The sequence below is a fragment of the Rattus norvegicus genome, chromosome 1 (assembly GCF_021556685.1).
Source record: "Rattus norvegicus strain SHRSP/BbbUtx chromosome 1, alternate assembly SHRSP_T2T, whole genome shotgun sequence".
Lineage (NCBI taxonomy): Eukaryota > Metazoa > Chordata > Mammalia > Rodentia > Muridae > Rattus > Rattus norvegicus.
Window position 1 is genome coordinate 159289041 of NC_141534.1, and position 27471 is coordinate 159316511.

The window sequence follows — 27471 nt, forward strand, 5'->3', positions numbered from 1 at the left end:
CTCTTCTGGTGTGTCTGAAGATAGCTAGTAAATAAATCTTTAAAAAAATTTAAAAAAAACTGTTAAGGAAAACACATGCTTCAGAACTTCTGTGCTCATGCTTTCATTTTCCATCTAGAAAAGTTTCACTTAATAAAAGGAAAGGTGAGATCATTGTTTTAGTTTGCATTTTCTCTACTACTATTCATCATGCCATGGTTTGGGCCCTTTCTACTTTAGGTCACTTGGGAAAATCTACCAGCCTTCCTCTTCTTCCTTCCTTTCTTCCTTCCTTCCTTTCTTTCTTTCTTCCTTTCTTTCTTCCTTCCTTCCTTCCTTCCTTCCTTCCTTCCTTTCAAAGAATTTCAGAACTAGTCAGTATAAAGCAGAACTGAAGTTTTACTAAAGATACATGCTTCATATTCTAAAAAGATTTTCTTTTTATTTTATTTATGTGTGTGTGTATACAAGTTTATGTGCATCATGTATGTTCTGGTGCATGCAGAGGTCAGAGGGTGTCAGATACCCTAGAACTGGAGTTACAGGTGGTTCTGAGCTCTCTGATGTGGGTGTTGGGCACCAAGCCTGGATGCACTGCAAGAGCACTGACTGTACTTAACCACTGAGCATCACCAGCCACCATCCAAGATATTTTAATATAGATTTTTTCTATACAAGGGATAAAATAAGCCTGGTGGTGGTGGCGCATGCCTTTAATCCCAGCGCTCAGGAGGCAGAGACAGATGTACCTCTGTAAGTTCAGGGCCAGCCTCGTCTACAAAGCTGGGACATTTAGGGGTAGTGAAACCCTGTCTCAATCAATAAATGGATGGATGAGTGGATGGATGGGTGGATGGATGGATGGATGGATGGATGAATAAGATAAAGAAAGATATATCCCAGGGCATAGGTACAGGTTTCTCAACAAAGTATCATTGTTCATAATTTTCTTTTTTGATATCTTTTTCTTTCTTTTCTTTTTTTTTCCACAAATAGGTTTTTTTGTCATTATTATAAAAACCTGGCTTTTAAACAAATTCTTGCACTGGCAGTCCATATCCACCTTCAACTTCAGCACTTGTCTCATCCTCGGTCATTTTTCTAGAACTACCACCTTCAGCAAGGCTCAGTGAGTGTCCCAGTTTCCTAGACGGGTTTCTTCAGCATCTTTACTTTTCTGACAGAGACATTATGAAAAAGGTTACATGGGCTGACAAATCTTTCCTATGTCTTCCCCAGTGATGTCTGGAATCAATTTGTTAACCACTTCTTTCAAGCCATTTTTCTGCCCTTCTCTGGTCATGATTTACACCAGCTTCCTCTGGACCCTGTCCCATGCACAGGATGTATTGTGTATCTGATTGTTTCTTTTTTTAAAGTGAAACCAACACAGAAAAGATGGAGCAAATAATGATTGGTTGTCTTGACATCCACATGAGCTTCAGTCATGATCTGCCACTTTTTGACTATAGAACATATTTTGTCCAGGGTAAGATCCATGCCACAGGAATTAGTCAGACAGTTTTTGTTGTCAACATCCCCAGTAACTTGCTTAAAATTTCTAACTGCAACTTGATCATTCTGTATATCGGCAAAGCTCACTTCAAACACATGATCCTCGAGGCCATCAGGTACAACTTTGGTTCCTTGAGTCCTTGTGACTAGTGTTATTCCAGTGTTACTAATATTGAAGATAGCCTGAGTTTTCATATCACGCCATTCTATCTTGGGAAATGATCAACCACTTTTTTCTTGGCTCCCTTCTTGGTCACCGTTCATCAGGCACTGCCATGGTGCTGCTGAGAAAGCCAAAAAGGTGAGATATCGTTTTCTTACTAATTTACAAATTATATTAATTAATAATTATAAGATTGGGGCCAGAGAGATGGCTTAGCAGGTAAGGATGCTTATTACCAAGTCTGGTGATATGAGTTTAGTGTCTAGAACCCCTACAGTGAAAGGAAACAACCACCCTTTACATACACACACACACACACACACACACACACACACACACACACACAAATGCAATACATTTAAAAAGAATATTAACTTTGGGGGGTTGGGGATTTAGCTCAATGGTAGAGTGCTTGCCTAGGAAGCACAAGGCCCTGGGTTCGGTCCCCAGCTCCGGAAAAAAAAAAAAGAATATTAACTTTGTCTATTGCATGCTGTATAGTGGGTTAGTCTAATGCTGCTTGTATTCAAATGCTAAATTCTGTACCCCAAGATCTGGTTGCTCCAAGATGAGGAGATCCTCATTTATAGCAGCTTTGTGGTATGAGCTTTGCCACCCAAGTTATGCATGATTAGTTAGTAAAGATGCCTACAGCCTGTAGCTGAGCAGAAAAGAGGTAGGTGGTGTTTCAATTCCCAGGTTTGGAGTCTGAGGCAGAGACTATGGGGGAGAGGAGGAAGAAGGAAGAAGGTGCCATTGGGAAGGTGGATTATGAGTACATGGCCATGAGGGTTGGCCAGTTGGAGTAGGAGTAGAACAGGAGGAATAAAGCAAGTGATATCTCGGGGTTATTGACAGAGAAGTAGACAGTATAGAGGGTTGATATCTGCCCAGATCTAGTGCTCTAACACTTATTATAAATGTAAAGGTTTTGTGTCTTATATTTGAAAATTAAGTGATCTAAGGTGGAGGGTAGAAACCTCCAAATAATATGTACTGCAATAATGCTGTACTTTTCTATATCCCTTTGTTTTATTTTATATTGTAGTTTGACACTAAGCTTTTCACGCATATGTTAGCCAAGCTTCTGGACTTTTTCTTTGCTTTTGTCTTTTGAGTTCTTCCCTTTGACAAGGCCAGCTCCATCCCAAGATCAGCTCTTATTTAATTTACTGGTTGGAGTCTGAAGAAGAGAAAGGATGTGGATTGACCCAGAGGAGAGAATGGGTTGGGCTTTCAAGGCAGATTGGATGACCATGCTGTACAGTTAGAAGCAGCAAGGAAGTCCAGAGACTTACATGGGAATTTGATAATGTGGATCTAGGAAAGGCAGACAGGGAGGAGAAAGAAGGAAGATAGGCTTTGGGGTCTTGGGAGTGAGGCCACAGAGTTTTGGTTTGTCTGACTGAAAATATAGACTCATTGCGGCTGGTCTCAAAAGAGAATCCCATTTGGGAAATGAACACTGCACAAGGATAGGTTTGCTAGGCATTGCACAGATGCAAGGAGCTGAAGGAGGTAGAATGCTGCGGTCCAGCCCAGGTGACGACATAGTCAACTGGCACAGCTGGCTAGAGAAGTGGAATGGAGGAGGCAGAGCCAAGAAATAAATGTTCCTGAAAGTAAAATCAGGAAGTAACTGCAACAAGAACAAATCCAAGCTTTACAACCTTCTACGCTAAGAGGCACACAAAAGAAAGAGGCTAAAGAGGTTGTTTAAAGGGATATGAGACTTCTGCTTCAGTGGCCACAGCAGGGAGGTGTGTGAGGACAGACTGACTTAAAGAAAGATGCAACAGGAATGAGGAAACCCAAGCACAGTGTCTGATGCTCTGATTTCAAGACGATGCCCACAGTCTGTCCCTGAGTCAAGAGGAGAGCAACTCCCAGGACAGATGGTGGAAACTTGAGATTGAGATGGAACCCCCCGGAGGGCCAAGATGCTGCTCCCCCAATGCAGGACTCTAAGCCAAGGCTGCTATTGGAAGGGAGGAAGGCAGCTTTCTTTCTCCTTAGGAATGCTTGAGGATGGACCAATTAATGAAGACAGAGCCTTAAAAGGCATAATTCTGGTAAATGACAACCTCCTTGTCCAAGTTAGTGCTGGGGGTGAGACCTTGTGACTGAAGTTGCCAAAACAAACACAGACACTCAGTTGCATTTGAATTTCATATAAACAATGAAAAAGCTTTGGCTCAGTCAGCAGCAGTGGTATGTGAGTGGAAACTGCTGCCCTGGGTAACTGCTTGTAGTGGCCTAAGGAATTCTATTCAGTGACCTCTAGTCACTTGAAGCCAGGATCCATGTTCACATGTGCACTTGTGCTCTCTCTCTCTCTCTCTCTCTCTCTCTCTCTCTCTCTCTCTCTCTGATTACTACTACTACTACTACTACTACTACTACTACTACTACTACTACTACTACTACTAATTGTTTAAGCTTTTTCATGGTAGGATTTCTCTGTGTAGCCCTGGCTGTCCTGGAACTCACTCTGTAGACCAAGCTTGCCTTGAACTCAGAGATCTATCTGCCTCTGCCTTTGTAGTGCTGAAATTAAAGATGTGTGTCATCACTGCCCAGTGTATTTTATTATTATCGTTGTTGCTGCTGTTGTTATTGCTATTATTATTATTACTATTATTATTATTGTGTGTGCATGCCTATGTGCCCAAGGAAGTTAGAAGCATCAGATCCCTGGAGCAATCATGAAATATCCAATGTGGGTGCTGGGTATCAAACTTTGGTTTCCTGAAAGAACAGTATCAGCTTGTAATCACTGAAACTCTCTCAAACCCCAGACCAGGGTTCTTCTGTGCCATGGAAAAGAATTTCATGATAGGCCAGTATGATATATAGTTAAAGTTTACAGAGAAGAGATTTTTAAATATCTACTTAAACGTGAAGAGTTTTAGAAATAGGGAGGAAAGGATAAGACTGACCCAAGGTTGGATGTGGACTTCTCAAAGACAGCCATGACTATCTTAGCATTCCACATACACAAGTTTGGTGGCTTTCAAGTTACTTAGGAAAGAGAAAAGTAACTTTCTTCTCTTTCCCCATCTTATGACATTGGATTATAAGATGATTTTGGAGGTCAGGGTTTCAATCTGATAAGGTAAGACAAGGTGTTGCGAGAGTGTTGAGACATGGCTTTTCCTGTAATGGGACTTCCTGTGAGACTCCTAGAAAATTATAGGTCTACAGCTGGGGAAAGAGATGACTGATGATTAGGCCTCCATTGCTACTTCAAATTATCATTAAAATCAGCTCTACATAAAAAGAATATGTCCCTGTATAGGCAAAGTTCACAGCGAATGTTAATTGTGGTAGAGTTCTTTTTTATAAATAAACATTATTTATTTGCATGTGTGAACCTACACATGTATTCATACACATGTTATACCTGATGTCAGATCCCATGAAGCTGGAGTTACAAGTAGTTGTGAGCTGTCTGATGTGGTTCTGAGAACTGTACTGGGTCTTCTGCAAGGAGCAGTAAATACTCTTACTTGCTGAGTCACCTCTCCACGCTAGTGATTCTTGAGGGTATGGACTCCCGTCTCTTCTTATATCCCTTAAAGTTCTCAGCCGTTCTGTCTTGCCTCATTATACATATAACCCACATCTGTGGTTGGGATGCAATTCCAGTACTCAGGAGGCAGAGACAAAGAGGATCTTTGTTAATTCAAGAAATTCACAATGAATTTCAGGCCAGAAAGGGCCACTAGCAAGTTGTTGTCTCAAAAAAAAAAAAACCAAACCAAAACAAGACAAAAAAAGAAACAAAACAAACAACCCACAGAGAGAGAGAGAGAGAGAGAGAGAGAGAGAGAGAGAGAGAGAGAGAAGAGAGAAACAAAAGATCAAAATGTTCTATGGGACCAAAGAGTTGCTGCTTCTTTGATATATTCAAATATTACTTTGCCCCCTATATGGGAGATTCTCAAAGTCTCTCAAACTATTGTAGTTGTACTAGAGATTGCTGATATCTGGGATATGAAAACAGAAGGAAATATCAACTTCCTAAGGAAGAGAAGCTTCCAGTAAAGTAAGAAGAAACATGATATAAAAGAGTTAATCAACTTGTTTTGTTTTTCCAGACACGGGGACTCACCGTGTCCTGGTTGGTCAGGCTAGCCTCAAACTCATAGAGGTCTGCTGAGATGCTGGGATCTATTCTGAGTGTTACAACACCTGGTCCCAACTGGATATTTTGGGGATATACTGCCAGAAACTTTGAATGAGTCTGAAGGTAACTCCTCTAAGCCAACCATTAAACAAAGATGGTGTGGGTACTACTGTGGGAAGAGCAACTACTGAGAACAGACTCTCTGGTGGACGTGTCACCTCTCAGGTGAGTGCATGTTCACATCATGAAGTAATTTCCACCAAATTGAAAGCTTCCCTCCTGGAAGGAGGAAGGAGGCCCAGATGACTCAGGAAGCACCAAGAGTCAAAAGTCTCATAAGGCTCCTCCCCTGTGGCTATATTAGTGGCAAGCAATTGCTAGGGAACACAGACTCTTAGATCAGCTGAGCTGACTGCAGCACTGGAGCTTCCTCACCCACCCAGGGGAGGAGCTTTCTACTGATGTGGCTGCCTGAGTCACCATGGTCCTGTAAGGAAACCCAGGAAGCTCACGGGGTCACCGACTAGACTTAGTCTCTTTTCAGTGGGTGGATAGACACATGACAAGACAGGCCACCTTCCACGGCCTGGAATCTGATGCACCGGTCATCCATGGGCTGGAATTCTAGGCTCTCTAACAATTCAAAGTGAAGAAACAGATACCATCATTTGAGGGGCTGAGGGAAGGTTGGGATTTTAATCTCTTAAATATAATAGGCCTGTATGATAGATTTTGGTAGTTAACACACCATATTAGTTAGAATGTTTTCCATCAAGTGGGTGAAATCTGGCACAATAGTACCCGATCAGATGTAGGTTGTATTGGCAAATATTGTTTCAACACTTTAGACTATTTGGGTCTAATGTGTGTGGCAGTGTGGAGTGTACCCAAGGCATTGGGATCCAACAGCTTGCTGAGGACTAGACCAACATGGCACAAGCCCCTGGAGGCATATGTTCTGCCATGTTAATAATATGGTCCAAGGCAACATAGCCTGCCAGATAAGTCAGGGAGACACTGCCCACAGACAGTTGTGTACAACCTTGACTTCAACTCCAGCAAGCAATACTACAGGCATTACTCAGCTACAGAGAGTGAGTCTAAGGTGAACCTTTGGATCATTCGGAATACTACAGGCATTACTCAGCTACAGAGAGTGGGTCTAAGGTGACCTTTGGATCATTCGGAATGTCACCCAGCTCATGAAGGCTCTTAGGAAGCATTCCTATTGCTGTAGAGATGCAATTATCATTGCTGTCACTATAAGCTGGTCCTCTCAGCAGCATCAATATCACAGCCACCATGTACATCTCCTTACTTCTCCTTATATCTCCTTGGCCACTTACTGAACCTGACCTCAAGTACCAAGAGATGCTTAAGAAGATTAAGGAGGTCCCATAGAATAATGCCATCGCTCCCTACAAAGAACACAATGGTAGGATATGGATCAGATCTCAGTTGGGTATTGGCTGAGTTTTGATGAGAGGCTAGTCATCAGGGGGTACCCAGGTCTCTCAGTTACCACAGATTGCTTAGCACTTCGGGGCACCATAGCACCTTATAGCATTTCTGATTGATCTTGGCAGATTCTCCAAGTCTATGGAAGGCTATTTCTTTTCCATCTAGATCCTTTTATGAGAGAACAAAAAATTGCCTTCTTACAAGATGTCTTATGAACGATGAAAGCCCAACAACATACCTGATGCTACATCCAACTGCCTACAGGGGTGGCAGACAGAGCCCATGCTGCTCTGTGAATTGGTACTGCCCATTCCTTGTGGGTTTGTTTTCATTTTTACAGGGATTCAGAACTTCACTTTTCACCAAACACCATTTTCCCTCACCAGACTAATTCATCTTTCTCTTGAAATTACAAAATGAACTAAATTGAGGATTCAGGGTTGGGGGAGGAAAATAAAATGGGGAAGAAGAAAAGAAGGCATTTCTGTGTTAATGACTTTGCTTAGCTTCAAGAAGCATCCACAGTTCAAAGGAGGTAGCAATCAATGGAAAACCACACATTAATTAAATAACAGGGAGTTGGGGCAAGCCTTGAGCCACTCCAAAGTTCTCTCTGGATACCCCAGAGCGCTGTGTGTGGCTCTCATGAAACAAGCCTATTATAAGCTTGAGACTAGGAAGACTCTTGGTATCTTCTGGACAAAACGCTGAACAGAACTGTTTTCTCCGGCTCTCCTTCCTTCAAATTTCTAAATTCTATATTAGAAGGAGTTTTTCTGTTAAAAATGTACAAGTTGGGGGATCAAGGTGGAAGCCATTCCTGCTGGTGGACCTTGGACTGTTGTGGAGAACTTCCTCCTGCTGGCTTCCCTTCCAGCTGCAGGGCAGCAGCCTGGTGTCGGACACATTTGGTGTGGAGGTGTTGGGACTTCAGCAGCCTTCCTAATGGAAGCCCGGCCCTCACCTTAGAGCATCCTTTCCAGTGTAGGGCTATTACAGGGCCAGGGACTAAAGGATCCACTACTGTTTTTTAAAGCATTGCAACAATTTATAAAGGGTAGTAATTCACACTGTATCTTAAAGTCTTGGGAATTATTATTTTCAGATGGGGAAACCATGTCTCAAACATGATAAATCACTAGTTCAAGTTTACATTGCCTAAAAGTGTTCAGATCAGGACTTGGGGCTTGTTTGTCTGATCCTAATTATTCCTTCTCTTTCAATACTGTTTGACTTTTAAATAATTTGTTGTAAATATACCAAAAAAAATCTGCTTTGGGAATCATTTGGGACCCCTTAGACATAAGACATTATTGTCAAGAGGTATGACCTCTAAGTCTTGCCATCTTTTTCTGGTCATGAAGTCTATTTACTGAACATATACATCACTGTGATAAGTAATTTGTACTAACCATCTGATCACTACTATAATCATATGTACACGAGTATGTGTCAATACATAGTTTTGTGTGTGTGTGTGTGTGTGTGTGTGTGTGTGCACATGTCTGCATGTGTGACTTGCTCAGTCTCGTTATCTATTAGATTAGAGTGTGAGCATTCCGAAGGCTGGAGACTTAGTTCTATAAGAACACTGGCTGTTCTTATAGAGGAGTCAGTTTGGATTCCTAGAATGCACAAGATAGCTCACAAGTGTCTGTAAATCTAGTTCTAAGAGATCTGGAGCCCTCTTCTTGCTTTTTCAGTCATCAAGCATATACATGGTGAACAGACATCTATGCAGGCAAAACACCCATACACATGATATATAAATATATTTCAACTCAACTCCTAAACCTTCCGTTTCCTCTTTGCATATGACTTGCCTTTGTTACAGGATTCACAAAATGACAGTATGTTTTCACTTAAAACAAATTTATTAATTACTGGCAGACAACTATTAGATTCCACTATAGCATATTTCAAGTAAAATTTGGTCTTTGTTGTCTCTTGTTCTCCTTTCTCCCCATTCCCTTATTAAAACAACAATATTATGACTCTAACAACTCCAACATTTGGCATTTGTTTCACTGTTGACCAAAAACAATCATTTGCAAAATAACTTTTTCCTTAAAGGTACCTATTTTTTATTATTATATGTATGAGTGTTTTGGGTGCATGTATATCTGTGTACCATTTGCCTGCCTGGTGCACTCAGAGGTCAGAAGAGGATGTTGAATCCCTTGGAACTAGAGTCACGGATGGCTGTTAGCTGGTATGTGGGTGTTAGGACTCAAACCCAGGTCCTCTGGAAGAACAGTCAGTGCTCTTTACTGCTGGGCCATCTCTTCGGCCCTTTAAAATTAACTCCTAAATTCATTCTACTTCTGCTTAAGGTCAAAATATGATTGTTTAAAGTAATTTCTAAAGCTTAGTTATGAATCCTTTCAGGCTTTCAATGTGTTCTCTTCTACAGCAACCGTGAGACTGCTCATCCAAGATAGAGTTTGTGGCTACTTTTCATAAGCAGTCTACCACCATTCGCAAATAGATACACATGGCCTGGTTTTTTCACTTTGAAATTTTCAGGGGTGACAACTCAAGCACAGCTCAGAGGTGTTTTGTTCTGTTTTGTTGTCTTCTCGCCTCCCAGTGAGGCAGGCCCTGAGATGACTTTCACGAAGCTTTCAGATGAAGCAGTAAGTAGCAGGGAAGACAGGGAGACCGGGCAAGCATGGGAGCGGCCGGGCAAGCACGGGAGCGGCCACTGCTCCTGACTGGGAAGATCCAGAACAGGATCTCTGTATGTCCGTTCTCTCTACTCATGGTTACAATGCCTACTGAGGATATTCAATGACTACTTAGCTGTGTGGGGGCTCTGGCCATGCTCTTCAAACAGATAGAAGTAGACAGTAAGTCATTCTTACTCCATATTCCCACACACAATGCCTGCAAGGCATAAAGAATCAGTACCCTGAGCAGCAAATAGGAGACTACTAATTCTTTTAAGCTCAAGTATCTCCGTCTTTCAATATTTGCCTAGCATTATACTAAATAACCTTACCCTTGTCATCTATGACTGATTTCCTTGTCTATGACATGATAGCAATAATAGCAGCTACTTTGTGATGTTGGTGTTCAGGAAATCTCCACTCAGACCACATATACACCATCCCAGTTAAGCAAGAATGGTTTATCGAATGCACACCATAGTACTGGACATTCAGGTCCACAAGAAGGCAAAACCTAACTGTGGCACTAGTCTACTTCAGTGTAGACTTTTTATAGGAAAAGCCAGGTTCAAAAGTTTAAAAGGCAAGGAGGGGAGCAGTTGGCTTACTAGGCAAAGCATATCAGTAAACCTTGAAGCTGATTGGTCCTGAGTAAGGTAAAGGGGCTAGTGGATGGGTGGTGAACAGGGGAATTTCAGAACACTGAGATAACAGAGCATGGGTATTGTAATCATAACCTTTTGGCTTATTAGTAGCATGTTCTTCAGCGTCAGCCATAAAAAACCACAGTGCATAGGTGCTCATGCATAGGTGCAGGAAGGGCTACCCCGTGGTCAGCTCTGACTCCAGCCATTTTAGACATAACACTCCATATCAAACTTTATTTGATGGGTCCTATGTAAAGTTTTGTGGACTTTCTTAAGAGTAGCAAACCTCAAATAGAACATTCAGAACATACAGAACAAAACAGGATTATGTGGTCAGCATGTCCTTGAGTCAAGTCACTTCTCTGTGTCAATGACTGGCAGGCATGTTACAGCAACAATATGGAAAAGCTGGTAGGCACGGAACAAAAAGGCTACAGCTATTTGGTGGGGCGGGTGGTGGTGTCAGACCATAACAGTAAGAATATAAAAAAGTGAGCATGCTATAGTACAGACTGATTGGCAAATTGCCCAAGCCCACAAGGAAAATAAGGGACAGTTTGAACTTTAATCTTAGTTGGTCTGGATTAAATCTGTGTGTTCCACTAGAGATCCATGGTGCCTTCATAATGAACATATACAAATGTTTTGATAAGTAGCTTGACAGTGAGATTACAAACTGGTACAACCACTCTGGAAATCAGTCAGGTGGTTCCTCAGAAAATTGGACATAGTACTACTTGAGGACCCAGCTATACCACTCCTAGCATATACCCAAAAGATACTCCAACATATAACAAGGACAAATACTCCACTATGTTCATAGCAGCCTTATTTATAATAGCCGGAAGCTAGAAAGATCTCAGATGTCCTTCAACAGAGGAATGGATACAGAGAATATGTATACATTTACACAATGGAATACTACTCAGATATTAAAAATGACTTCGTAAAATTCTTATGCAAATGGATGGAACTAGAAAATATCATCCTGAATGAGGTAACCCAATCACAAAAGAACACACATGGCATGCACTCACTGATAAGTGGATTTTAGCCCCAAAGCTCTGATTACCGAAGATACAATTCACAGACCACATGAAGCTCAAGAAGAAGGACAACCAAAGTATGGATGCTTCAGTCCTTCTTAGAAGGGGGAGCAAACCCAGGATAGCTAAAACTATCCTCAACACTAAAAGGACTTCAGGGGGAATCACTATCCCTGAACTCAAGCAGTATTACAGAGCAATAGTGATAAAAACTGCATGGTATTGGTACAGAGACAGACAGATAGACCAATGGAATAGAATTGAAGACCCAGAAATGAACCCACATACCTATGGTCACTTGATTTTTGACAAAGGAGCCAAAACCATCAAATGGAAAAAGGATAGCATTTTCAGCAAATGGTGCTGGTTCAACTGGAGGTCAACATGTAGAAGAATGCAGATCGATCCATGCTTATCACCCTGTACAAAGCTTAAGTCCAAGTGGACCAAGGACCTCCACATCAAACCTGACACACTCAAACTAATAGAAGAAAACTAGGGAAGCATCTGGAACACATGGGCACTGGAAAAAATTTCCTGAACAAAACACCAATGGCTTATGCTCTAAGATCAGAATCCACAAATGGGATCTCATAAAACTGCAAAGCTTCTGTAAGGCAAAGGACACTGTGGTTAGGACAAATCGGCAACCAACAGATTGGGAAAAGATCTTTACCAATCCTACAACAGATAGAGGCCTTATATCCAAAATATACAAAGAACTCAAGAAGTTAGACCGCAGGGAGACAAATAACCCTATTAAAAAATGGGGTTCAGAGCTAAACAAAGAATTCACAGCTGAGGAATGCCGAATGGCTGAGAAACACCTAAAGAAATGTTCAACATCTTTAGTCATAAGGGAAATGCAAATCAAAACAACCCTGAGATTTCACCTCACACCAGTGAGAATGGCTAAGATCAAAAACTCAGGTGACAGCAGATGCTGGCGAGGATGTGGAGAAAGAGGAACACTCCTCCATTGTTGGTGGGATTGCAGACTGGTAAAACCATTCTGGAAATCAGTCTGGAGGTTCCTCAGAAAATTGGACATTGAACTGCCTGAGGATCCAGCTATACCTCTCTTGGGCATATACCCAAAAGATGCCCCAACATATAAAAAAGACACGTGCTCCACTATGTTCATCGCAGCCTTATTTATAATAGCCAGAAGCTGGAAAGAACCCAGATGCCCTTAAACAGAGGAATGGATACAGAAAATGTGGTACATCTACACAATGGAATATTACTCAGCTATCAAAAACAACGGCCTTATGAAATTCGTAGGCAAATGGTTGGAACTGGAAAATATCATCCTGAGTGAGCTAACCCAATCACAGAAAGACATACATGGTATGCACTCACTGATAAGTGGCTATTAGCCCAAATGCTTGAATTACCCTAGATGCCTAGAACAAATGAAACTCAAGACAGATGATCAAAATGTGAATGCTTCACTCCTTCTCTAAAAGGGGAACAAGAATACCCTTGGCAGGGAAGAGAGAGGCAAAGATTAAAACAGACACAGAAGGAACTCCCATTCAGAGCCTGCCCCACATGTGGCCCATACATATACAGCCACCCAATTAGACAAGATGGATGAAGCAAAGAAGTGCAGACGGACAGGAGCAGGATGTAGATCACTCTTGAGAGACACAGCCAGAATACAGCAAATACAGAGGCGAATGCCAGCAGCAAACCACTGAACTGAGAATAGAACCCCCGTTGAAGGAATCAGAGAAAGAACTGGAAGAGCTTGAAGGGGCTCGAGACCCCATATGTAAAACACTGCCAAGCAACCAGAGCTTCCAGGGACTAAGTCACTACCTAAAGACTATACATGGACTCTGACCTCATAGGTAGCAATGAATATCCTAGTAAGAGCACCAGTGGAAGGGGAAGCCCTGGGTCCTGCTAAGACTGAACCCCCAGTGAACTAGACTGTTGGGGGGAGGGCGGCAATGGGGGGAGGGTTGGGAGGGGAACACCCATAAGGAAGGGGAGGTGGGAGGGGGATGTTTGCCCGGAAACCAAAGAATTATTATTAAGTATTAAATAAATTAAAAAAAGAAGGGGGAGCAAAAATATTCATAGGAGGAAATATGGAGACAAAGTGTAGAGCAGAGACTGAAGGAAAAGCCATCCAGTGACTGCCCCAAACTGGGGATCCAGCCCATATACAGCCACTAAACCCAGACAATATTGTTTATGCCAAGAAGTGCATGCTGACAGGAGCCTGAAATAGCTGTCTTCTGAGAAGCTCTGCCAGAACTTGACAAATACAGAGGCGGATGCTTGCAGCCAACCATTAAACTGAGAATGGGGTCCCCGATGGAGGAGTTAAAGAATGAATTGAAGGAGCTGAAGGGGTTTGCAACCCCATAAGAAGAACAACAACAATATCAACCAACCAGACCCCGCACTGAGCTCCCAAGGATTAAACCACCATCCCAAGAGTACACAGGAATGGACCTACGGCTCCAGTCGAATATGTAGCAGAGGATGGCCTTGTTGGGCATCAATAGAAGGAGAGGCCCTTCGTCCTGTCAAGGTTCTATGCCCCACTGTAGGGGAATGTCAAGGCAGGGATGTGGGAGGGAGTTGGTGGGTGGGTGGTCACCATCATAGAAGCAGGGGGAGATAGCAGGTTTCTGGAGGGGAAATTGGTAAAGGGGATAACATTTGAAATGTAAATACAAAATATCCAATAAAAGAAAAAAATGAAAGAAAAAAAGTAGTTTGATAGCTGTTCCTTTAAAAATAAAAATAAAAACATTTATGTAGCCAGGCATGGTAGTGCAAGCCTTTAGTCTCAGCACTTTGTAGGTTGAGGCAGGAAAATGTTGAAGTTTGAGACCAGCCTACTGTACATAGCAAGTTTCAGTATAGCCAGAACCACACTGAGAGACCCTATCTGCAAACCCCAGAGCAAGAAAAACTAAAACCAAGCCAGGTGGATCTCTGTGAGTTCAAGTCCAGCTGGTCTACAAAGTGAGTTGAAGGCAAGTAAAGGGCTTGTTACACAGAGAAATCCTGTCTCAAAAAACAAAAACCAACCAAACAAAAAACAACCAACACCAAAATCAACCAACCAACCAAACACAAATGTAGCTTTTTCCACATACACACATAAGGATCATGCAGAAACTAATTCTCTTCTACCATGTGGGCTCCCAGAATTTAACTCAGGTCATCAGGATTCATAGTGAGCCACCTTACCCATGGAGCCAGTTCTCTGGGCCTGCATTTTTTGTCTTAAGACCATTTTGCAATACTATTAAGTAAACCCTTTCAAACATTAAAGCTTGACATTTTCTCTACTAAGCAACAGTAGAATTTGATCTAACAGAAAATTGAACTGTTCCTTGGAGGCTTAAATTTCAATCCATTTTCACTGCATATTCCCTTTTGGTTTTCAATCATTTTTCCTTTTTACTTCTATGGTTAAAAATAGACATTGGTCACCTTTGGGAGCAACATTGATGAAGGAAAAAATTATGAAAGACAACCTTTGGCTGTGTGAATCTCAGTAATGTAGAGACTGGAGAGGGAAAGAATACCCACTAAGTACCTCTGTGACAGTGTGGACAAGGTTCCCAGAGCACCTACTGTGCTCCCAAAGCACTTGCTGTGTTACCAGAACTCTACTGCTACGACTGCTGTTTATCAGATTTTCTCCACAGCATTGCAAAATGAGGACACAGAGTCTTAAACAAGTTAAGTAATTTCCACAGGGTCACATGACCAGCAGTGTTGGCACAACCTAGTTCCACGTTCAAGTTTGTGTGTTTTCAGCTGTTGCTTCCAAAACATCTTTCCACTTTCCTTAGGTATTGCTGGGGAACCACGGTTTAAAATCCCAGTTGGTAGAGCTATCTTTTTCCTTGTTTTCACGAGGCTGACTCATGCATTTGGAGAGGCTGAGAAATTATGAAGACTCCAGTAAGTTCCTGTCTTCTTTCCTTTCTACTTCCTTCCCTCTTTTCTTTTTGAGGCAGTATTGTATTCCCAGCCAGCAGCATGCTCACTATGTACTGAGGGTGACCTTGAGCTTTTGACCCTCCTGCCTCCACTTCCACAATGCCTTGATCACTGGCTTCTCCCACCCTGCCTGGTTTGTAATGCAGTTCAGGCGTGGAAGCTAGCTTGTGCTCTGCGGATGTTAGTTAGGCAAGCACTTTGCCAATTGAGCTGTGTTTTGATCCTTGGTTAACTTTCTTCTTCTTGAGACAAGGTTTTATTGTGTAGCTCTGGATTCCTGGAGCTTGCTGTGTAGACCAGCCTAGCCTTTGACTAGGATGTAGGGTGCCTGGCCATGGATGTCTTCTTTATACATTCAGAACAGAGCCACCTGCTGCGGTGCACAACTGTGATCCTAACTCTTAGAGGCAGAGACAGCAGGAGCCTGAGATTAAGGCTAGCCTGGTCTACATGGTGAGTTCCAGGTCAGCCTGTTCAAAATGCTGAGAAACTAAATATTGCTTTAAAGGCTATTTTTGGAAATGTCTCATTAGCTTAAAAAAAAAAGTCTTTTAAAGTGTGGAGAGTAACTGTGGAGCACCCAGTCCTAACTGCACATCTGTATCACACCCCTTTCCTCCAAGGCTCAGGAAATATCACAGAAGAGGGGACAGAAAGATGGTAAGGAGTCAGAGGTCAGAGAGCACTGCTTTAAAATAGTGCTTCTGGGTAGACACAGTCAGACGCTCAGGGTCCCGCAGCAGCTGAGGCTGCCTACATACAACTGCACAAGATCAAGCCAGTCAATCCCAGCCAGAGTGGGAGAGGGCCTCCTGAGATCCCACGCGCAACTGAGGAGATTTACAGGTGTCTGCTGAGGGAAAAGAGTCAGCTTTTCTCAGTAGTGTGGCCCATGGACATGGCTCATGGTCCTGTGGATGGCTCCACACCTATGAACATACAGGCAGCACCAATTATGCTCAGTGAGATTTTAAAAAAAGAAGTAAAAAACACAAAATGACAGGAAGATGGGAAAGAGGTTCAGGAGGAGATGAGGGTAAAGTGAGAGAAGATCTGATCTGAATACATGGTGGTCGCATATGAAATTACCAAGAAATATAATTTAAAAATGGCATTAAAGCTAGCTGTGCTGGGAAGTGGAGGCACAAAGAACAGGAATTCAAAGTCATCCTCAATTACATGAGCTGGAAGCCAGCCTTCATTCTCAGGAGAAAAATAAAAGCCAAACAAAGAATGTCTTTCAGGAGTTGCTGGATGCTCTAGAGAATACTAAATACCAGTTTTCTAGAGTGCTGGAGGCTTTGCTGTGAGTACAATGTTTGCACACCTCACGGGACTACTGGGGACATGCACTTTGCTGACATATGATGGGAATCCTCCAGGAGCAACACAGCTGAGTGGCTAGAGGCCAAACAGCTTCTGCTCTAAGCAGTCCAAACAGAGTGAGTAAGAGAGGTGTATGTAAAATGTTTCACAGGATGAACATGTGATCAGTCCCACACTCACCTGTGCTAGCTGCACCAGGAGGCAGGAGTTTGTAGAATACTTAGATTTATTTGTTCTCTCTGCACTGTAAGGCCTGAGTACATCAGAAAATAAAGTTAATTCTACGGATATCATCACCACACTGATTGTTGCTTCTGAAATTGCTTGGCATGTTTTCTCTCATATGAGGATCCCAGCTCCCAATTCTTATGTACTGTTTATGTGGCAGTGAACTGTGAGCAGAGGTCAAGAAATTAGAAAGAACTTTGAGAGAAGGAGAAGATGCCTTAGTGGTAGAGGGCTGGGGAGCATAATAGACTGCACGTAATAAGTGGGAATACAAGGAATGGTGGCTATAAGTAGAGACAGGGAATCGAGAGGGCTGTGCAGGGAAATGGGAAGAGGAACAGGTTGTGGAAGAATCGATTGAAACTAAGTACATATGAAAATTCCACAAGAAACCCGTTAGATTATGCTAATTAAAAATAAATTTAAAAAATTACTTGGCATGATGAAATTAGATGGTCTGCATCTTAGAGAAAAGGTGGCAGTTGTAGCATTTACATCTCAAATATACAATTCCTTAAAGAAAGTAGTCTAGGTGTCAGGCAGCACTCTAGTTCTTCTGTAGCCTGCTGTCCTTTACAGGGCACTCAATGACTGCCTTCCTGTCTAGCCTAAAGTGTGAAGTCATTAACCAGTTGTCCACTGCCTTAGTGCTCTATCACCCGTCTTCATATTTACATTTTCCTTTCTATACAGAAGAAAAAAGGAAGGAAGGAAGGAAAGAAGGAAGGAAGGAAAGAAGGAAGAAAGGAAAGAAGGAAGGAAGGATTGATTTCATCATGTCAAGTAATTTTTTAAAATAGCTATATTCATTTACTTATTTGGGGAAGGAGACAGCACATGTTTGTCATGGCCTGCAAGTGGAGGTCAAGAGACAACTTAACCAGGCTGGAGAGATGGCTCAGTGGCTAAGAGCACTGACTGCTCTTCCAGAGGTCCTGAGTTCAATTCCCAGCAACCACATGGTGGCTCACAACCATCTGTAATGGAATCTGATGCCCTCTTCTGGTGTGTCTGAAGACAGCTACAGTGTACATGAATACATAAATAAGTTCTTTTTTTTTTCTTTTTTTTTTTTTTTCGGAGCTGGGGACCGAACCAGGGCCTTGCACTTGCTAGGCAAGCGCTCTACCACTGAGCTAAACCCCCACCCCAATAAATTCTTTAAAAAAAAAGAGAGACAACTTAATCTTGACGGAATCAGTTCTCTCCTTCCACCCTGTGGGGATCAAACTAAGGTTGTCAGGCTGGGCAGCAGGTACTTTTACCGATTAAACATTTCACTGGACGCAGGGACAATTTACTAACGTGCAGTGGTTCTCAACCTTCCTAATACTGCAACCCTTGAATACAGTTCCTCAAGTCGTAGTGACCCCAGCAATAAAATAATTGCATCACTACTCCATAACTACAATTTTGCTGCTGTTATGAACCGTAGTGTAAATATCTGTGTTTTCTAAAGCTCTTAAGTGAAGTGACCCCTGTGAAAGGTCTGGTTGAGATCTCAAAGGTTCCTCAACCCACAGGCTAGAAACTACTGACTTAGATTCTTTAATAGCTATCAAACATGGTATTTTTTTAAGGAAAAAAAACTTGCCCTGAGGATTTACCATGTGTCAATCATTGTGGCTGATAAAAAGATGGATAGTTGCTGCTTTCAAGAGGTTTTCTGGGGCTGGAGAGATGGCTCAGCATGTAAGAGCACTGACTGCTCTTCCTTGAGGTTCTGAGTTCAAGTCCCAGCAACCACATGATGACTTACAACTACCTATAATGGGATCTTGTGTCCTCTTCTGGTGTTTCTAAAGACAGCTACAGTGTACTCATAATATAAAATAAATAATTTTTTAAAAGAAGTTTTCTAAGGGGCTGGAGAGATGGCTCAGCAGTTAAGAACACTTGCTGCTCTTGCAGAGGACCTAGGTTCAGGTCCAAGCACCTACATGGTGGCTCTAGTTCTGGGGAACCTAGTGCCTTCTTCTGACTTCTATTCACACCAGCCACAACATGGTACACATACATATATGCAGGCAAACAAGTTATGTAAAATAAACATAAAGATTTAAGCAAGTGAGCAAGCTGGGCATAGTGATATATCCCTTTAATCCCAGTCCTCAGGAGGCAAAGGCAGACATATGCTGTCCAGGCTAGCCTGATCTAGATGCAAATTCCATTCAGGGGTAGACATGAGACGCTTCCTTAACACTTAAGAGGCAGGCAGAAAGATCTCCGCAAGTTTGAGGCTAGCCTGGTTTACAAAGTGAGTCCTGGACAGTCAGAGCTGTTGCACAGAGAAACCCTGTCTCAAAACAAAAAAAAAAACCCAACAACAACAAATCCTAATTTTATTACTATCATTTTACTTTTGTTAGAAACTATGCCATCATGCAGGACTGTTTTGAGATGCCAGACTAAAATATCATTACGGAGATCTGCTGGATTTTGCTTAATCATTGTTTTGTTACTTTGAAAAATAATACATGTGGGGCATAGTTCAAGGTTAGCCGGAGCTAACTTGATAATGACCTATAGTGACAATTCTGGAAATTTGGTTTCTTTAAAAAACATAGAAATATTATAAGAAAGTGTCTTTGTTTTAATCCCATGTGTAGGGATATGGGGCTGCTTCAGACTGTCCTCAGCAGCTGATGATGATTTGCCTTAAGCGCTGAGACGTGGTTTTGCCAGCTGCAGGTAGTTTCTGTGATTGTGTGATACTTGGAATTCTGGGAACATTTTAGAGGGCATATAAATGCTAAGAGCCCCAATAGGAAGGGTTGGTGATTGTTCGGGGGGGGGGGTGTGGTTTGTTAGTAGTTGTGCTCAAAGAAGATATAAGAAGAAATTAGATTCAGGGGATCTCTTTCTCTCAATCTCTCCCTCTCCCTCTCCCTCTCCCTCTCCCTCTCCCTCTCCCTCGCCCTCCCTCACCTCTCTTCCCCCTCCCCTCCTCCTCCCCCTCCCCCTGTCCCTGTCCCTCTCCCTCTGTTCTTCTTTCTCTCCTATCTAATGATGGGGTTGAAACTGGGGAGTGGGGATAAAGTATGGGAAGAAGAAAAACTCACAAAATAGCAAAGACAAGCTACAAACAAAGAAGAAATAAATTAGATTTAGAGATCACACAAACACACATCCTTCTTTCTCTCCTATCTAGTGATAGGGCGAAACCTGGGGGGAATAAAGGGTGGGGAAATAGATCTCACAAAGTAACAGACTGGATACAATAACCCAATAAATGCCAAACTGAAGAAAAGAAAGCTATCTTAAGCAGGCAGGGAATTTGGTCTCTGATATTATTAAACATCTACTAAGAAGGGTTTTATGTTATGTATACATTTACATATATATGAATGTTGAATAAAAGAACAAATATAAATACATACACAATGAACTTAATTTCATAGCAATCTTAATAGGAAACCACTATAATCCATTTTAATATAAAAAACCTAATTAAGAAGGTGACAAAATAAGAAAAGATTGGATTTCTCAGAAGCATTCATCCCAGAATTCAAAGTCTGACCTAGTGAAGTCAAAATGAATGTTCTTTACCTTGGTTTAAAGCATCTGAGCTTAATGAAAACATTTAGGGAGGGGAAAAAAACCTATCTTGCATCACACAGGGAAGCAAATTGCCCACAGCACATGCAACGCACCAGGGACCCCTCCCTGTGCTATCTTGCATCCTCAGTTTAGTTTGAATCTGATCACTCTCTGGAGGACCCATTATAACTCACACCTGTCTCCATTAGTAACTGACTAGAGTCACACTCTTTATGGACGCAAACCAAGCCCCACACTCTCTTACCTCCTATCATTAGCCTGCAGCTCATTTGTGGAAACACATAGAATTGCATTAACACTTTGAACACTGTAAAAAATAGACGAATTCAAATGCTACTCCAAAATGCCTCTCTGAGAATACAGCCTCTTCATGAAATATAGAGCCTGTTAAATAGGATGGGGACTGTGAGTACAGGCTTCACATGACTCTCAAAGAGTACTGGGCTGTTGAAAAAAAAAAACAGCCTGATTTGGGACTGATGTTACAGTTGCATGTGTGACTCTGTCTCATTGTTTGTCTTAAGAAAATCATGTTTGTTTCTGTTTTACTATTAATACTCAACTTGACAGCTTCTTTCCATATGTGTTGTTATTTTGATCCTTAGTCTTTTCTGTGAATAAATAAATACCTTCATTGTAACATTTTAATTTTTGCTGGACCCAGCAAGGTAATTGGTTATATGGCCACTTAGTATTTTGTCCCCAAAGCTAATTAGACACTTGATACATACAGTCCCTAAAGAAGACAGTTTAAAAAAAAAAGCACTAGGACCAAATGCAAATATTAGCAAGAACGGCTAACTATAAATAAACAAGCACTTATTCCCTAGGTATTGGCTTATAAAGTAAAGGTACAGAAATAACATAATAACTCTTTTGAAAAATAAACTTGGCATGGAGCTAACAACCATAAATTGAATACTTGGATCAGGAATTCAAGGCTGGCCTTTGCTACACAGCAAGTTTGAGGCCAGCCTGTGCTACAAGGTGACCCGGTCAAAACACTCACACACACACACACACACACACACACACACACACTACCACCACCACCATCATCATACACATACAATAAAAAATTCAACCTTAGAAAAAAGTGACTGTTGTATATAAATCAGATTTATTCTGGAGAAAAGTTTAATTTGAAGCCATACCTTATAGTGTGCCAAAAATAAGTTCCATGCTTGCTTATTTTCGTTTTTAAGGTTAAGCAAAAGAATTGGATTAGATATGGGGTGAACACCTGCAATGCCAGCACTTGGGGTCGAAGTGGGTGACATAGTCTGATCTTGCCTAGATAAACAAGGACTGGATATCAAGTCCTTCAGCAGAATACTTGTCTAGCACAGGTAAAATTTGAGTGTGATCTCTGGTGCACAACTTTAATTCCAGTGCTCATGAGGTAGAGGCAGGTGGATTGCTGTGAGTTCCAGAACAGCCTGTTTCTACGGAGTTCCAGGACTACCCAAAGAAATCCTGTCTTGAAAAACTGAACAGAAAAGAAAAAAGAAATGAATATAAAACTCATTTGTATTTCTACACACAACGACAGAAATAAAGATACTACCTGGTGTGGTGATACACACCTTGACTCTCAGCACTCAGGAGGCAGCGTTAGTCAGAGCTCTATCAGATCAGGTCTACATGTCAGTTCCAGGACTGTGAGGCAGGCACTACATAGTGAGAACCTGTCTCGAAGGAAGGAAAGAAGGAAGGAAGAAAGGGAGGGAGGGAGGAAGAGAGGTAAATAGAGAGAAAGGGAGGGAGATAGAAAGAATAGCATCCAAAGTTCAAACACAAACTTTTTCTTTGAAAGAAATTTAAAAAAATCAAATAAAGGAAAGGTCTATACCATATTGCTAGGGAGAAGACAAAATTATCTTTTTTTTTCTTTTCCTTTTTTTTTTTTTTTACATAGGACTGTTTCCTGCATGGTTTTCCTCCTCAGTCATTGTCCACAGGACTCTGAGAAGTTGTACGAATATGCAGGTGGACAAAATTATCTTAAAGTTGTCAGTTCACCCAAACTTATATACAGGCTCAGTGCAATTCAAATCCAAATCGGATATTTTCATTTTGTTTGAGGTTTTAATACACTGATTTGAAAACTTAGTGAGACAGAGAGAAGACTAAGAGTAGTAAAGACACTTGAGAAAGCAGGAAGTGGGCTGGTCTACCAGATATTGTGATTTATTATAAAGCACGCTGATTAAATCAGTCTGGTCATAGTGCAGGAACAGAAAGTTGAGCAATGGACCAGAAAACACTGTGCCCAGAGATGAGCTGCTGTGTTGAACCTCAGATTTACACAAACATGGTGCTTTAGGACTGTAAGTTTTGAATCAGTGTCCAGGAACATTAATTTTACATACTGAAAAAAAAGACAACATAAACTTCAATTATAGGTATATTCTATTCATAAATGTAGAAGGTAGAATAATACACGATTTAAGATGTTGCAAATGGGAATATCCACAGTGAAACAAGTGAAAAAATCCCAAGCCCAACCCAGAAAAGCAAAGCACAAAAGACTCGAGAATCTGACCCCACACAACAGAGAAACCTTAGAAAGCAATAAACATATGAAAAAAGCAATCCAGAGAATTAGATATACATGCAACATATACCATCGGCTAAGTCTCCTACCTCAGGTATAGGAAGAACAGCCACAAATCAATGAGAAAGCAGAAACATTCGGTTTACAAATGTGCAAAAGTCTTGGATGGGCACCTTACAAAAGAGGATATTTAAATGGCTAATGAGCAGCAGTCTTCGGGAAAATATTAAAACATAAACTTCACTGCATGCCCATTCGAATGGCCTCGCAGAAAGATGAAATGAAGGAAAGGGGGCTAGGAGTGGAGACACACACAGTGAAAATCTGAGCACTCATTTGGGAGATTTTGAACTTCTAAAAATATTTTGACCTGACCAGGCATAGTGGCACATGCCTTTATTCCCAGCACTCAAGAGGTAAAGGCAGGCAGACCAAGGCTAGCCATAGCTATACAGCAAGAACCTGTGCAGGGGTAGGAGAGAGAGGGGGGGGAAGGAGGGAATGACTATGGCAGAAAGAGGGAGAGAACACTCTTGCACTCTTGAGAATAGCAGTGGGCTAGCATCTGCTCAAAGGTACTGGGCCACAAGCTCACACCCCTTCAAAGGTCATGTATGCAGCATCTGCCTTCTCTGGAGATAGGTTCTCAAGTGTTCAGTTTGGTGCTGTAGCCCAGCTGGGGACAGTAAGTCCGTTTTGAGGTCATATATAATGTGACCCTGTTAACAATGACAACAGCCAATCAGGAGGAAGGAAGGAGAGAGAATACCATCCTGGTGAAGATGTGTAGTAATAGCCATGATACACTTCTGACAGGGGTGTGAATTAGTACAACCAATGGAGAAACTGTGGAAACTGAGCGTAGTGGTGCCTGCCTGTAATCCTAGCACTCAGGACAGGGAGTCCGGAGGATTGCAAGTTCAAGATCATCCCCAGGTTTTATATATATATGGTTTGAGGCTAAGCTAAACCACATAAGACTCTGTCTCTAAGGAAAAATAAAATAAATAAAGCACAAAAAAGAATATATATCAAGAGATGGGTACATTTGATACTGGCCATGTAAAATGTAATGTGAAGTTCCACAACTTCTATTCTGAATGCTTATTTTCTGTTCTTTTGTTTGTTTGCTTGTTTAAGACAGGGTTCACTATGTAGCCCTGGCTGTCCTAAAGCTCAGTACGTAGACCAGGCAGACTTGGGGTCACAAAGCCCCTGTGCCTCTCGCCTCTCGAGAGTGCTAGGATTAAAGGCTCTTGCCACCAAGCCTAGCTTCTTCTTTTAACTGTATATAGAAGCTTATTGATTTGTGTACACTTTGGGTCTGGTTGATTTTGGTGTATGTGTGATGCTTGTATTTATTTCCAAAGTTTTTTTCATAATAAAGTTTATAAGAGTACAATTATAATAGCACTCATCATTTTTCACAAGTGAGAAAACCTAAACAACCAACATTTGCATACAATAAAATTTATAACAAAGTTAACACGTCTTTATGACAGAATTCTATACAATGAAAAAATGAACTGCATGTGCTAACAACATCAAATTCAAAATAATATATCTATTATTTCACTGTTACAGTGTACAAATAGGCAAAAACTAAACTATAGGGATTCATTTCTAGGTGTACACTGTGTTTAGCTATGTTGCTCTGGCTGGCCTGGAATTCTCTACATAGACCAGGCTGTCCTTACATTTATAGTGATCTGCTTGCCTTTGTTTTTTCAAGTGCTGGGTCACATCTATACTGTAAAACTATGAAGTCATTATGACTTCAGTACAGTAAGTAGTTCCAGTTTTTAAAAGATTTATTTTAAAAGTTATGTGTTTATGTGTCTATCTGTGTGAATACATGCACATGTGAGTGGAAGAGCTCTTGGAGGCTAGAAGGGAATCAGATCCCCTGGGTTACTGGCAGATGTGACTGCTCAATGTGGGTGAGAGCTGGGAAGCAAGCTTGGGTCCTCTGCAAGAACACTACACACTCTTAACCTCTCAACCATCTCTCCAGTCTACAAATTTTCTTTTTCATGTGGTGCTGGGGGATAAGCTAACCAGGAGCCACACTTCTACTCTCATAGACAAAAGAGTCAAGGTGCTTAGGGACAAAATGGAGTTATATCTCCTGATCTTAGTAGTAGTAGTGACCATTTGTATTTTGTGATTATTCACTGAATTATATATTTCTGGGTTTTCCCCTTTTCTTTGAAAATATCCCATTTTCAGTCTGATGAAAGGTTAAAGTAAGATATTAAAAGGCACAGTTATGGGATTGGGGATTTAGCTCAGTGGTAGAGCGCTTGCCTACCAAGCGCAAGGCCCTGGGTTTGGTCCCCAGCTCCGGAAAAAAAAAAAAAAAAAAAAAGGCACAGTTATGACTGAGGCCAGTTTGAGGCAATTCCGAGTTACACATTTAATGGCTAGCCTGGACTATAGAGAGAACTTATCAAAAAAAGAAAGAAAAGAAAAGAAAAGAATGAATAGCCTAGTAAGAGCACCAGTGGAAGGGGAAGCCCTTGGTCCTGCCAAGACTGAACCCCCAGTGAACATGATTGTTGGGGAGAGGGTGGTAATGGGGGGAGAATGGGGAGGGGAACACCCATATAGAAGGGGAGGGGGAGGCATTAGGGGGATGTTGGCCCGGAAACCGGGAAAGGGAATAACAATCGAAATGTAAATAAGAAATACTCAAGTCAATAAAGATGGAAAAAAAAAAGAAAGAAAGAGTGTTATGGTTTTATTACTGTGAAAAGACACCATGGCCACTGCAACTCTTATAAAAAAATATTTAATTGGGGCTGGCTTACAGTTTCAGAGGCTCAGTCCATTAACATCATGGCAGATAGCATGGTAGCCTGAAGACAGACATTGCTGGAGGAAGGGAGCCAGGAAGAGGCTCTGATTCCACACTGGGTGGAGTTTGAGCACAGACCTAGAAGCCTGCCACATACACGGTGATTCACTTCCTCCAACAAGGCCACACCTGCTCCAGTAAGGCCACAGCCGCTAATAGCGCCATTCCTTATGGCCAAACATAGAAGTATATGAATTTATGGAGGCCAAACCTATTTAAACCCCTACAGGAAGGAAGGAAGGAAGGAAGGAAGGAAGGAAGGAAGGAAGGAAGGGAGGGAGGGAGGGAGGGAGGGAGGGAGGGAGGGAGGGAGGGAGGGAGGAAGGAAGGAAGGGAGGGAGGGAGGAAGGAAGGGAGGAAGGAAAGGGGAGGAGGGAAGGAGGGAGGGAGGGATGGAGGGAGAGTGGGTGGGGGAGGGAGGAAGGGAGGAAGGAAGGAATAGTAAAAGAAAAGAAAGAAGGAAAAAATGGAAGGAAAAGAAAGGTGATTTTCAAAAGCATCATCTGTACAGAAGGCAAATAAGGCACAATGCCAACAGTAGTGCAAATGCAGGGCATGTTGACATTGTAGCATTCGTCAGCCTTTCTGTAAGTTGGAATATTTATTTTTATTGTTTACATAATTAATTATAGACAAGGTTTAACCATGTAACCCTGGCTACCCTGGAACTTGCCATATAGACTAGGCTGGCCTTGAATTCATGGAAATCTGTCTGTCTCTTTCTGAAAGAACTTTTGAACTGACTTATGCTGAAATCACTTCCCATTTCCAATCCTGTTCCTTCTGAATAACCCTTTGACAGTGCTGTTCACACTGTGAGTCTCCTGTTCCTTTCCTCCACCGTTTTCCTGGATGGCTTCTACATCAGTTAATGGTTCCTTAGTTTCTAGGGACATCATATGAGTGACTCAAATCCCAGTCCTCGGTCTACTTATTGTAATGTTTTGCTCTGCTCAGCTCTCTTCCCTGCTACATTTTCCAGCATGCAAGTCCTGTGCTTAGGGCTTGGGGATGTTGTTGCTCAGTAGTGGAGAGTTTCCCAGCATGCAGAAGGCTGTGAGTCTGATTCCATCACTGCGTCAGGGCATGTGATTGACTGTCATCTTACCATCCAGATGCTTCTCTCTGGTTCTTTTCCTGACCCTTCCATGTCGCAGTGGTAGCTTGAGGTTCTGTTCCCTAGCCTGTAAATGAGCAACTAGACCTTACTTAAATGTATTTTTTTTATTTTTTTTATCTTTATTAACTTGAGTATTTCTTATTTACATTTCAATTGTTATTCCCTTTCCCGGTTTCTGGGCCAACATCCCCCTAACCCCTCCCCCTCCTCTTCTATATGGGTGTTCCCCTCCCCA

General features: G+C 41.8%; 1 protein-coding gene and 1 pseudogene across 2 annotated transcripts in view; one reads left to right on the forward strand and one right to left on the reverse strand.

Moving 5' to 3' along the window:
- The window catches only part of Rab30 (RAB30, member RAS oncogene family), a 150366-nt gene that overhangs the window by 1550 nt on the left and 121345 nt on the right, over positions 1 to 27471 (forward strand). The window contains exon 1 of one of the 2 annotated variants that reach the window (XM_087558411.1): positions 15389 to 15548. The exons of the other annotated variant lie outside the window; for it this stretch is intronic. The gene's annotated coding sequence lies outside the window, so the exon portion shown is untranslated. Of the gene's footprint in view, positions 1 to 15388; positions 15549 to 27471 lie in introns of those variants that run through there. 2 annotated transcript variants of the gene reach the window in all.
- On the reverse strand, positions 1126 to 27266 carry LOC148007755 (small ribosomal subunit protein eS1 pseudogene; annotated as a pseudogene).